The sequence below is a fragment of the Vigna umbellata genome, chromosome 6, assembly GCF_029865625.1.
Source record: "Vigna umbellata cultivar VRB3 chromosome 6, Vumbellata_1.0, whole genome shotgun sequence".
NCBI classification, from domain to species: domain Eukaryota; kingdom Viridiplantae; phylum Streptophyta; class Magnoliopsida; order Fabales; family Fabaceae; genus Vigna; species Vigna umbellata.
The window spans coordinates 27,153,052-27,168,223 of NC_142170.1; positions in this window are offsets into that span (position 1 = coordinate 27,153,052).

Here is a 15,172-nt window from a genome sequence, read left to right on the forward strand (position 1 = left end):
AAAAAAACTAAAAAGTTAAATATATTTTTATTCCTCAACATGTTATTTTGATCTCAGTCATTCTTTAAAATTTTGATTAATTTTCATCTCTTTTTATAGAAACTGGTGGATTTATTTCTCTAATACCAATGTTATTAAACTTTTTATAACTTAGATAATGGTGTGTCACGCAGTAAATACAAATGTACAAATTTATGGTTATTTATTGAAATCGAAATTTAGCTTTGTTAACATTTAAAATTGAAGTTCAAATTTAGGTTATTTACTAAAATTGAAATTTAAAGCACCTAAGATGTGAGATTAGAGGTGTGGTGTGCAATTCATCTTCAACAAAATCATCATTTAACATTGGAAGAAACACAAAAATTGCTATTTAGCATTGGAAGAAACACAAATCGCCATTTAGCAATTAAAGAAACACCGTAAGTTCATTTTTTCATTTTCATGGGAATAGAGATTTTTTGGTTTATGTAATGTTGGGGATAAGCATTTAGGTTTGTGGTTGTTTGATTTTAAGTGTTGATGTTACAATGTTAGTTTCCAAATGGGGTTCAATATGGTTTTGCATCATATGGGAAAGTTCAAAAACAACATGAGACTGCAATATGTTAGTGGAGAGATACATGTAATTAAAAGAATCGATCATGATCGATGGTTGTACTTCAAAGCATTAGGAATAGTTAAAGAGTTCAAATATGATGGTGATGTAAAACTATGATGGAAGGGATCGAAACAAACACTACTCAACAGTATCATAATATTGAGTGATGATAGAGAAACATTATACTTGGCTAAATACGCAAAGACCAATGACAAAGATGTTGAAATATATGTGGAACATGTTCCTAATGAGGCTCAAGTAATTAACTTCATTGGTATTGGTGTCATGAACGAAGTCATGGGTGAAGAAGTAGAGGTAGGACACATATAGGTCATGGAGGAAGAGGTTAATATCACAAAGGAAGAGGCCAATGTGGTTGAGGAAGAGGTCAATATGGCTGAGAAAGAAGAAGGGTTAGATGTAGATAAAATGGATGACAGTGAAGAAGAAAGGATGACAAATGATGATGATGGGTTTGGAATGGATTGAGAGGGTGGTACATGATCGTAGAAATATTAATCACGTATTAGATAAGTGGAGTAGATTGAAAAAAGAAGAAAACAGTGAAAAGAATAACCAATGTTGCTAAAGGGTCATTTATCATTAATGAAGAAGTTGGAGATCATGACATAAATGAAGAATACAATCACTAGTAAAAAATATGCTTTTGAACTCACCTAATAGGCTTCGGTCAAAGAAAAATCGAAGCCTATTTGAAAGCGGTGACAATTTTGTAATTTGCACAAACTTATATGCACCGGTTTAAGAATATCCAAAGCATATAAAGCATTTTACATCGGTTCAAATAATAACCGGTGCCTAATACTCTTTGAAAAAATTACCTGCGTCTCTACAAAAGCGAGTTTTGGACTGACACGTGATCTAGTACTTCGGTTCTATACGGAACCGATGTCAAAAGAGGTTTATGCCTCGATCCCAGTTCATAACCGAGGCCTAAGATGGAGAGAGAGAAAACAAAAAATGGATAAAAGAAGATGAGAGGAGTACGAAAGAGGAAGCAAAGAAGGAGGGCCGGTGGAATACATTAATGGCATGGTCCATCACATCCCATCACTGACACTTTCTCATCCCATCACATCCCATGCTCCATCACCTCCAACTTTTCCTTCGTTTTTCCTAACCTAAAAAATAACAAGGCTACTTCCTCTTTTATTAATTGGACCTCCACCAAGCACGTGCTTCACTCATCCCATCGCATCCCATGGTCGTGTTGTTTACATTCCACCCATCTATCTCTGTTCACCTTGCAGACTTCGGAACCACAGGGAAACTTGCAGACTTCGGAACTCTGTTCACATTCGTTGTTAATTCCGCCGAGTCACAAATCCACGCTGATGGCCTCTCCTTTTTCATCTCAACATTCGATGTTGAGCCGAGCATTCCCAACAATTCATCTGGGGAATACCTTGGACTTTTCACTCCCGAAACTGCTTTCAACACCGACAAGTATCAGATTGTGGCCATACTCGGGAGGGATTTGGCCGGAGAAAAAGTTTTTGCCGAGGTGGAGATGACGGAAGAGGGGCATGGCGGCAGCGGCGAGGGGGAAGGGACCGATCATGTTGTTGTTGTAGAGGTCAAGGACTTAGAGATTGGCGAGGTTGGAGGGGAAGGTGGCGTTGAAGGCGTTGTTGGCGAGGTTGAGATGGCGGAGGGCGGAGAGTGCGGAGGGATTGGGCCGGAGAACTGGTTGTCGGCAAGGGAGAGGTAGGGGAGGAAAGTGAGATTCAGGAGATGGGGAGAAACGACCTCGGTTCATCAACCGAGTCATAAAGTCCAGAAAAAAAATATTTAAAAAAATAAAAAATGTTACTGCTTCGGTTAATTTTGAACCGAAGCATAATCTTACCATTTTAGGCCTCGGTTCTGAACCGAGGCATAAAGCCTGTCACTTTTTACCTCGCCTGAATATGCTTCGCTTCAGAAACCGGTGCCTATCAGCGAAAATAACCGTTGTCGTTTCTCCTGACTGCACTAGTGAATATTGATTATTTGCTTTTGGATGTAGATAGTGATGACAGTGCTAATTTGAATAAGAAGAAGTTTTCAAAGTACAGCGGATGATGTGAAGAAGACCTTCAAATTTAAATTGGGGATGAAGTTTTGTTCGTTGAAAGATTTTAAGAATGCACAAATGGAACATAACGTTCTAAATAGAAAAGAAGTTCAATTTGTGAAAAATGATAAGAAGAGAGATTGGATTTTGTGTAAAAAGAAATGTAGTTTCTTAATTGACTAGCAAGGTAGGAAGTAGCTATATGAAGACTCTCATTGTACATCACAAATGTAGAAGGAATTTTGGAAAAAAAAATGCAAGTGTAAAGTAGATTACACAAATATTAGTGGATTATAATTGTAAAAAACAATCATTAATAAAATTAAGAAAACACACAATATTAGAATAACCCTAAAGGGTTGAAAAACAAAACAACTTACAACAAATTCTTTAGTAAAGAACGAAGAATGAAAATATGATCGTCTATGTTCTATATTATTAAATTATTAAGAGTTAAGGATAAAACATTCAAAATTAAGTTCAACAAATCCTCACTCTACCAAATTTGTTTCACGGTATATATAATTATAATATAAATTATACAAAATTAGAAGTTAAAATGTACATCCCAGAAATTGAAACATTTGAAATCCATGTCTGAAACTGGAATCTTCTAACAATAAAACTATACTTGGTGTTTATTATTGATATGAAATGCCCACCACCATTTTATTCTAATTATTTTCTGTTAAAGATTAAAATCTCATGTCCATTCCTTTTTCTTTTAATGGAAGTCTTCGGCCGATTTTTTCTACCACTTTAATAAAAGTATTAAATTACACAAACATTTGAATTTGAGTTTCACATTAACAATCAATCATTTGATATGGAATACTTAACGTGCCTTAAATATTATTTTAATTCTTAAACTCAAATGATATTTTAGATAATATTTAAATATTTATATTATTTGATATGTTTCAGGTCAAATATTAATTTAAAATTAGTAAAAGAAAAACTTTTAAGTTAAATTCATTTTATTTATTTATTTTTAAAATTTTAGAATCCAAATATATTAAAATTAAATAAAAATAAATTTTAATTTTACATTAAAATTTAAAAATTAAAAATATATTTGATCAATATTTAAAGTTTTGGATGATTTGGATTGAGTCTTCCTGAACGTTAAATTGTTCCTCCCATATTTAAAAATAAAATAAAAAAATAACATTAAATGTGACAAAAAATAAAGTCGTAGTTATTTTCACTTTAAGCAATAGAAGTTTTATGGAGAAAGATAGTGGCACCATAGAACTATTTATGCCGTGACTAGTAATAATGCATGGAACATAATTGAGATATGTATGAAAATATGAAAATATGAAAATATGAAAATATGAAAATATGAAAATAGATATAAAATTAATCATGCAGTAGGTGTTCCATCAATAGCAGCACAGTCATTGAAATGGAATTTAATGCCATTTTCCAAAACAAAAATAGGTGTTTTTTTCTTACACGTTTCTCGAAAGCTTTTGTCCTTCATGTGACCATCGTTCACTGCGAAGCACCGCCATCTCCGTCGCACTTGCCTCCAGCTGCTGTTGCTAAAGTATGTCACTAATCACGTGCCCACCGCCTATCAGTAATCTGGCTGCCGTCGACGACCACGCTGCAGCCGTTTAGCATCACCACGCCGAAGAACACACGCGCGACCTATCTTTATTTGACCCTGTGACACTCGTTCATAAGTTTTTTTTTTTTTAATTTGAATTTAACTTTTATTATTATTAGCACAAATACATAATGATATTTGATTTAATAAAAGAAATTTAAATATATATTAAATTTCTCCAATAAAAAATATAAATTAGCCTTTTAAGAAGTTTTACTGTGTAGACCCGACATATACAATTTTTAAAACTTTCACTATTATCTCAATCTCAACATTCTAATATGTACTTTGAGGATCACTGGTAGAACATGATTCTTGAGGTTGGGTAAGTCTAGCACACATGTATGACTCAGGTGATTCAAAGCAACCTTTATATTTAGGTTGTACAACTTTCACATGTTTGTTAACTATATAATGTCATTGAATTGGTAGAGTTTTAAATAAAAGGATTTCAAAGGCAAGGCATTATCAACTCATTACTATGAGGTGAAAAAGATTTTATGTTTAATGGATATGTAATGCAAGAAAAATAATACATTTTTTTGTAATGATTACATATTGTATATTGTATAGAGGAGAGTTTCAAATATGTCTTATCCCTGTTCAAGGGTCATGATAATAATGATGAATATAATAAAAAATAGAATTCACTTGTAAATGTATCTGGAGAGTGGAGTAAATCACAATCGTATTTTTTTCGGTTATTTATTAGTGATTAAATTCCACCTTCACACAACAAAGTGTTGAATGATCAAGTTTTAAAAAGAGAAAGTATTCAATTGTGTGATTGATTGACAAGTGCATCAAATCAGTTGGTTTTTGATGTTTTTAATTTGGATAGAAAGTACATATACATAAATATATAGATTGAGAGTGAAAGCTATATTCAATTTATATATGTCTAGATGTAATTATAATATATTCAATGAATACAACAATGTTCAAATACTCCTAATTTAGATATGCAAGATTAATTGTTCCATGATTGTAGATCTCTGTTCAACTTAATTAGATATATTTTCACTTCTGAATACAATCTTGGTGGTGGATATTACTTTCCTTATTCTTTAAGGTTAAGAACTCGTAGATTTCTCATATAATGTCTATCTAAGTCTTAAACAATTTACTCATCCTTGGTATAAGTTCCTGTTAGGATTGATCAATAGTCGAGTTGGGCCAGATTTGAATCCAACTTGACTAGTTCAACATAATCTGAATTTAATCTTTTAAAATCTAATTTAACCATATAATTTGTCAAATATTTTTGTATGTAAATGATTTTGGTTAAAGTTAAATAAGCATAGGTTATTCAGATTTAATTTTTATTAAATCAATTAATAAAAATGTTAATGATTGAATTTAAATATATGTTATGACTAAATTTATAAAATTTAATAATTCACATAAGTATATCCTTCACACTCATACTATCATATATCATAACCAAAAACTTAAAGCAATAGTTACAAAAAAACTATGATGTTCCACTTATCAAAATCATTGTTCTGATGCACAAAATTTAAGCCAGAACAACTTGAAAAGATGAGAAAAGACAATAGTTTATTACATTAAGGAGTAAACCAAAGAATTTCATGCAAGAATCTTAAGACTTTTTCCAAGATGGTTTGTTGAAAAATGCATCTCAATCCCATCATCTAAGAGTTTTAAAGAGAAAACATTATTCTAGCATTGTTTTTGCTATGAAAAGCCAATGTTATGATCCATATACTTGAAATAGTGTTTAAGAGCTAAAGTGGCACGAACAATCTTCATTTTCAACAAATTAGTAACATTGCCTAACAGTTGAGACAAACAAATTCACTATGCAAAATTCTGAACCGCTCATTGACCAAAGAAAATAAAATATATTTGTAGTTACATGTCTGCTAGGTTTAATTCCTAACCCTCCATTAGCGAAAACATCAAATTCCATGACAAATGGGTTATTACTTTTTAAACATTAAATTTAAAGCATCACAAAAACCTTTGATAACTAGAAGTCCTAAATATCTTCTCCACCCAAATGATTATTTCATCATAATTTCACCTCATTATTAATTTGAAATGTGTCATTTCTAACAATTAAAAGGCTAAAATGATTTCAATGGGGAGCATATTCAAATTTGTAAGTTCCTCATCAAAATCTTCAAAAATGTGTAAAAATTCAGCCATAAAACCTGCCAAGAAGAAAGAAAGTCAGATAAATGATGACACACCACAATCACAATTTTTTATGTGAAAATAAGCAATTATAAGTGAATGAACTTAAAATGTAAAACATCATGAGAACAAAGAAAATCAAAATGAGGCCTAAATCACCATTGTTGAAAGGAACTGCAAGCTTGAGGCCCTCAAGCAGTGATTTTCACTTCCTTAGGCCAATTGCAACACACGTACCCAATTACAGATAAAATAAAAACCCTCACTTTCTGATTGTTGGGAAAAAAAAGCACGGCATGCCCCACCACTTGATTACAAACAACTCCCATCATATAAACATTTTCCTAACATGGAAAAGGTTAAGAATTTAAGACTTTTAGTGTTGGGAACTCCGAGTTCATTAAATCTTCTATGATTAGAAGACCCAAATCATTAACTAGTTAAGGAGAAAAGTTCTATGGTTGCTTATGGGAAAATCCCCATAACAGTAGGGGCAAATGCACAGCTCCATCCTAGGCAATTGTTTTACTTGATTTGATTTAGTTAGTTCAACTTTTGAAATCTTACTTTTAGCATCTTCCAACAACAAGATCATTTTCTAAGTTAACTCCGAGACAAACATTAAGTATAAACTAAACCAAAGGAAAGTATAAACATCTAAAAGATAAGTTACATAAATGAAAAGAAAGTATAGGAATGTTATTATTCCATCGATATCACCTTAGAAAAATCTACTACTAATGGAGTAGAGTATTGTAATACAAACCCAGCTACGTCTAGACATATAATATTTACAATAAGAACATAGTTTTTCTAGTCTCACATATTTGTTTCTACTCTACTATTACTTAGTTACTTATCCACTCAATGCCTAAAATTAGGACACAAGCTTTGTATTTATAGATTTTTTTTTGTGGCGCTCAACCACAGAGGTTTCCCTTTATGCAGGATTTTCTTAACAGCCTTAAGTACTCAGTGCCATCTTGAGGTTCAACTGCAAAAGTTACATTATAGATTTTTCCAAATTGTCTTTCTTAGCTCTCAACACAAGTTTTAGAGCTTGAGCTATAATCGCCTTTTCTCAGGTAGGTGTTTGAGGTTTTCTCCTCATGATGGTTTTCTTAATTGTCTATGTATAGTGCTCGACACCGTTTTATGGGCCTAAGCCACACACCCTTTAATTCTTTGTGAAATTCATGCAAATTATAAGAAATTCATCAATTTCTAATTTTTCTGCTTCTTAGTGCTTCATTCTATAATTATAAGCTAAAAGGGTTGTTTACTTACAAAATATGATCAATTAAAGCACAATAAATGTAAAATTTATATAGAAAATTAATGTATTATAGATACATCAGTACCTAGGTGTCTTTTAATTATTCCATGACTTAACTGTTTGCTAATAATAATGTTGTAGAAGACCTTACATGGCTTGTAGACGGAAGAAAGTGTCAAATTGTCAGGGCATGCAACTGATTCAACATAATTGAAAAATCGGGTTGGGAGTGATCCAAGAAATCTTAGGTTTGGTCTTGTAACTAATGGGATGAATCTTTATCGTAACTTATGTAGTAAACATAATTTTCAACCCATTTTATTGATTATTTATGACTTAATGTTCCTACTTTGTGGTTACATTGATACTAATGTTTTAGTATTACCTCAATATTAGTACTAGGGGTGGGCAAAGTATACTGCACTGCACTATACTATAAAAATTTGCAATTAACTATAAAACAGTTCTCCTAAACTAAACTGAACTAAAAGTAGTTCGGGTGAACTGAACTGCACTGGTTTTTAGTCCACTAGTCCACTCATAGTACAGTGCAGTTGAGTAAACTAATTTATATTACACTTTGTGCTCATTTGTTGAAGTGTCTGGAAAATAAAATAATACAAGGACACATGGCCCCCTTTTCTTACTTTTGTTGATTAAAGAATTTGTAGACGACAAACACATGGGAACTCATGCTGAAAGGAAGAAAAGAACACGGAGCAAAGTGGAGTGATGTCTCGTCCTATGGGATCCATCCACCCAAGAAAGTGATCTTTTTCATTGGAAAAGCCAGCCAACATGTTCACGGAGGAGAAGAAACTTCACGTAAATTGCAGCTGGAAGAAGTGGATGCATGGATGGCTGTCCAAGGACCTTCACGGTCCAACAACAAGAAGAAGACGTCCAGCAACAAGAAGAAGACGTCCAACACCTTGAAGAAGACCTTCACGGTCCAGCAGCAGAGAAGATTGGCATGGTGATTAGAGAGCTGGAAGAAGATCCCACACAGAGAAAAACACGGCTGCCACATGAAGAAGCACACAGCAGCCCTAATCCTTTCGAACCCTAGCTTCAAGGGTTTTCAATTTGGGGGTGAAATTCTCAGTTAGGGAGAAACTGTGGTTCATAGTTAACTGCACTTAAATTATGTAGAGTTCAGTTTGTTTTAACTGAACTGTAAAATAGTTTAATAAGTTTTAGTTAAAATAAGTTTAGTTTTTTTAAGTATAATATAATTCAGTTAATTGTAGTTTCAGTACAGTTTGGTGAATTATGCCCAGCCCTAATTAGTACACCCATGTGCAACATACTTTACTTTTGTATAATACATTATCATAGTAGATAAAAACTACAATCCAACAAGACATGGTAAAACAACATATTTATTAACAGAACATAATCATCTATAAAACATCACATCCAAACAAATGCATCATATCATTCGTACAATAATCATTATCGACAATATATTATACATCTAGAAGACCCTTGCATTGAATTAGACTTAAAGATTCTACACCTATCATATCACCTCTCCGCTGCATATACACTAGTACAAAAATCGCGTACAACGTCAAATATTTTGGGCTTTTAAAGACGAATTCACGAACGACGTCATATTAGGAAACGTTAAATTAACGTCGAATTTTGTCAATATACGACGTTAACTTAATGTCGAATTTTGTCAATGTACGACGTTAATAAACTTTTTTTTTGTTTTTTTTAATTATTTGTAATCCGTTTTTACAACTCTACGAGGCCTGAAAAATAGAAAAACAATAAATTTCAGTTTTTGGTATTTTATAAAGCAAAAACTATGAATGTGTAGTGTAGTATCAACAACAAACAATAATAACCAACAACAAACAAGTTCAATCAAACAACAACAACAAACAAATTCAACCAAACAACAACAACAAACAAGTTCAACAAAAAAACAACAAACAAGTTCAAAAAATAAGTTCTTCAAAACGAAAACGAAAACTAATCTTCAAAAGGTGGGTTCGTTGGAATAAAGTATCATCACCAGTGAGAGAGAAAACAGAATGCGCCTATGAAGGACAAAAGCACGAAAATAATTGGTCAAAACAAATGAAAATCATACATAAAGTAGTTAATTAACATGCATTTGTATCAAATGAAAGAAAGATTACATGTGATGGTAGTCAAACTTCGTTCGAGAAAAGTTTGAGAAAAGAATAGCGTCTCGCGCGCTAAGATAAAGTGAATGAATTTTCAATCTCCCGCTCAAATTTTTATTGAATTCACTAACCTTTTGACGTCGAACGTTGTGGCATTCGACGTTTTATATCATTTTACGTCGAATTACAATTCTAAACGATGTTTAATAATTGCATTTATTTACAAAACTGCCACCAGTAATTTTTAACGTTGGTTATTCAGTGGTTCAACGTTGAAAGTGTGACGTTATATGCTGTTTTTTACTAGTGATAACCACATAATCAAGAACTAAGTCCTCCTCATATGAATTTTTGACTCTTTGATATATCAATTGAACTTATAATGGGACAAATCATCTTATCAATCAAACATCCATGTATTTTCACATCTAAAAAACATATAACATTACTTTATAGGCTTAATACCTTTGATGATCCCTATTTTCGTTAGGTGCGTTCAATTTGGTCCCAGTTTTTTTTTATGTTCAATGTTGTCCTAAAGAATGTAATTTTTGTTCAATTTAGTCCTTTTTTCAAACGGCGTTTAAATCGTTAACGACAGACAGTCCAAGTGTGCACAAGACTAATGAGATGACATTTAACTTATGCCACGTCACCATCTTCTTCAACCTTCAGCCCAAACAGAAACCGAAACCCTAGCGCCACCACCGAACCCTAATGCCACCGCCGCCACAGAGATCATTCAAAGTCACCATGCCGCCGTGAAGCCGCTCCTGTAGAGAACCATGGCAGCCATCACGCGCAACTTTCATGGCCACCACCATCAAATTCGCGATCTCCCCTAAATCACGAAACTCTCCTCAGGCCGCTGCGCTACCCAGATCACCTTCACGCCTTCGTCATCATAGGATTTTCTCAAGCCGCCCACCCAAACCGCCAGAAACAGAGAAAGCTGAATCGCACCACCCAAACCGCTAAGTTTTCATCGTCAATAATGTCGCAAGCCACCCTAATCTCGAACTCCATTCGAATCTTCATTCTCGCGCATCAGCCATGAATCATCCAAATCGAGAGTTTCATCAGCGTAACAATCCTTGTCACCGTCGCGCAAAGCTCTAAGGTCGTCATCTTCTCCAACCTGCAGAGAACCACAACGAAATCCAGAAAAATCCCAAATCAAAGAAACCTAGAATCGCGTCGCTGCTTGCCTCCACCGGCCACCATGAGTGCTTTCTTACACAACTAGGTTTGTCTTCTTCATGCTACCATGAGCCGTAGAATTCGCGAAATCATCCTCTATTGAAGCAAAACTGCGAGCAACGTTTTCCTTCTTCTCGCGGCGCAGGCGTAGGAAGGTTTCCCCCAAATGCAGAACCCTAATTTTGGGTTGAAGGTTGAAGAAGATGTTGACATGGCAGAAGTTAAATGTCATCTCATTAGTCTTGTGCACATCTGGACTGTCTGCCATTAACGATTTAAACGTCGTTTGCAAAAAGGACTAAATTGAACAAAAATTACATTCTTTAGGACAACATTGAACAAAAAAAATGGGACCAAATCGAACACACCTAACGAAAATAGGGACCATCAGGGATATTAAGCCTACTTTATATGATCCTATCTAGGAAAGATTATTATCGTTTCTGAATTTGGATTCCTTCTTCAAAATAGAAAAATATATCAAAAAATACCAAAGGATATATAAGAATAACACAAAATAAGATAGCAGATTAATAAGTAAAAGAAGATTTGTCACAAAGAATTCGATTTTTGAGAAGAGTTCAATTTTTGACAAGAATTGGTGTTCTATAATAAGAACCAAGAGAATCCTCTTTTAAACGAAAACCAATTTCACATAATAACCAACCAAGGTCCCCTTACATCTGTTTATAGTCAAAGTATAAATAGAATAGAAATAAGCATCCTACGAAACCTTAAAAGAAAGGCCCTAAAACATTGGGCCTCAAAATAACTCAAAAATTCAAAAACAGAATCGAATTGTTCGCCCAACGAAACATCTTTCTCATCCAGTAATAACTCAACACCCTTGTCCAACGAGATAGGCGGCTCACTCGACAAACTTACAAAATTAAAAGAAGTTATAGACGCTTTAAATGCTTAAAAGTTATTCTATAAGTGTGCTCCAAGCCATGACCTTCATGTCCTTTAAATTTCAAGCTTCATGGAGCGTCTAGTGCTTCAAAGAGATATGTTCTTCCAAGCTTTTGGTTCTTAACCTTGTCATAGATCCTTTGAATTGCAATGATTTCTCCTCAAGTTCTTCTTGTATTAGAATCAAGGGATAATCCTCTATCACTACTACTCATCAAAGATCTCATTCACACAACCAAATTAGCCAATATAATAGAAAAATAATCTAATAGCAAGCTTCCTTTGTCTCGGCTTGAGCTTTTAGCTTAAGTAAGCTCCAAAACTCTAGCTCTCACATGATGCTCTACCTATACGTAAAAAACTCATATTAACCATTTAAACACATCCTAGCAATCCTAGTCAATATCACATGCAAAGGTCCAATATCACACACATGCAAAACTTCTAAAAATTGATTCAAAAGAAAGGGTAGAAATGAACTTACTTAAAATAACATTTTGATTGATTAGGTTTCTATGTCAAGACTCCTATGGTGCACTTCAATCTTTAAACAAATAAGTAAATCAATCAAAATCTTAGAGAAAGTGTAGAGGTAAGAAAATTTGATAAATTTTAAAGAGATAGTAGTTTTTATAAAATAAAACTTGATTAACTAATTATTCTATTTATAACTCAACTTTTTAATAATAAAATAACTGAGTTTCATTTATAAAGACTACTTCTACTCTTAGATATTTTTTAAGTCCTTACATAACTTGTCTTGTTATTGTGTATGAAAAAATAAATTGTGATGTTGCTTATTCTAATATCAGGACCAAGCGAACCTAACCTAAAATTGAGATTGTTGTGAATGAAGAAGTTGAGGTATTTGAGACATATCAAAAGGCGATTTTCAGTTTAGATCATATTTGTCCTATATTTAAAGGAAACACAAGTTACCATAAGTTAAAATAAATGTATTTAGGAAAACTCAAATGAAATTTATTATCAAAATAATGAAAGAAAAGCATATTAATCAACTTTTATATTAGTCTAAACTAGATGGTGGACATTGCATATGTGCAATGCATATGGACAATATTGTATGTGATAGTTTAATTGGCACATTGATAAACATTAGGGAAGATAAAATATTATTTAAATGCTAACAAATATCTAGTTACAATGGTTTTTGTTTGGAGTTACAAGCATAAGCTTATGATAAATGAACATATTTGTATCCAACACGTCATACTTTGTTAAAAGATGAAAAGAAAAACTTTTATGAGTGCTTATAAGAAATAAAAGTACCACAAAAATACTCTTCAAATACAAGTAGAAGTTATAGGCATTCTAAAGTCTCAACATGACAATGAATGGAGGTGAAGGTAAAAGAGGTGTAAGAGTAGTTCCAAAATATCATGATGAACTCCTCCAAGACCATTTATATAAATTTAATAAAACTGATGACTTCTTGTTTTCATAGATACACATAAAACATTGTTAAAGTCTCCAAACCCTCTTACAAATGGAAAATGATTGTTGAATAAGCATAATTTTTTTTCTCAACCGATTTAAAGACAATTTCCTAAGAAGATTGTGATGTTAGGAAATTAAAATTATTAGCACAAGGACTTAACTTTGATATCATAACATGCATTATATAAAGTTTAAAAATGACTAAAATATTGTGCCAAAATAATGATGTCACTTTTAAGGCAAAGCCCATGCTTTTTTCTAGATGAAAAAAAATAAGAATCTCATGATGGCTTCTATAAGTTCCATTAGAGTCATTAAAGAAATTTGGGATTGATTACATTAAATTTAGAGTGTTTGCTTTTAATTTTAAATGGATTGATAACACCATTAAAGTACATATTGATGAATTTGGATTTATTTCGATTGATCTAATAAAGGTAACATATAAGTGTTGAGGGTATCGAGAAGTAGGAAAAAATTATTTAAGAGATCGAGAGTCCTTGTGAGATTAAATGATAGAAGATTATCCCTTAATTCAATGCAAGAGGAACTTGAAGATGAGTCTTTGCAGTTTAAAAGATATGAAGATCATGACTTGAAACACAATTATGAGATACTTTTAGTAAATTAAAATTATTTGTAATTTTCTTTTAATTTTTGTTTTTGAATTTTTAAGTTTTTGTTTTTTTAGGATTTCTTAGGTAGCTTAAACATTTGTGTCTATATAGGGAACCAAATACATATGTAGACATCTTAGATGATCATTACATGAATATTGATTTTTCATTGAAAGGAAGTTTATGGTACTTGGGTTAGAATTCTGATTCTTATCAAAGATGAATTTCTTTATGACGAATCTTCCTTAATTTATCAATTTTTTAGATCATGGCATCTTCAACTATAGTTTTAATAAAAAAATTACAATTTTTTGAACGAATCTTCGTTGACTTATCAATTTATTAGATTGTGACGTCTTCATCTTTATCTTATTCCACTTTCTTCTTTTATCTATTTAATTTTTTGTATTTTTTCTTGAAATTCGCTTACACAATTTTTTTATTATTGTAAAAATAAAATACAAAAGACATGTTAATTTCATCCTAAACCAAATTTCCATACAACATTTTACATTCTAAATTAAAAAATATATATACTCAAATAGATAATTTAAATTCATTCAATTTGAGGGTCAAAACCATGTATTCATTCAATTTGAAGACTACTAATAAAACATTTGACAATATTACTATTAACAATAACTATTATATCCAGTATGCATTATCCACTACTAGTTATTTTAATTATGAAATAAACAAATAAAACTAACATTTTGTTAAGTATAGTTTTATTATAATTGCCCTTAGAAAGGCAAACTAGAGGCGACTTCCAAGTTATAATTCAAAATTATTTACAATAAGGAACATAATTTATCATCATACGCTATTTTATAATATAAATCCTATTTGTTAACTATTTTATAATATAAATTTTATTTGTTAATTCTTTTATAATATAAATTTTATTTGTTAATTCTTTTATAATATAAATTTTATTTGTTAATTCTTTTATAATATAAATTTTATTTGTTAATTCTTTTATAATATAAATTTTATTTGATTTGTTAATTCTTTTCTAATATAATTTTTATTTGTTAATTCTTTTATAATATAATTTTTATTTGTTAATTCTTTTATAATATAAATTTTATTTGTTAATTCTTTTATAATATAAA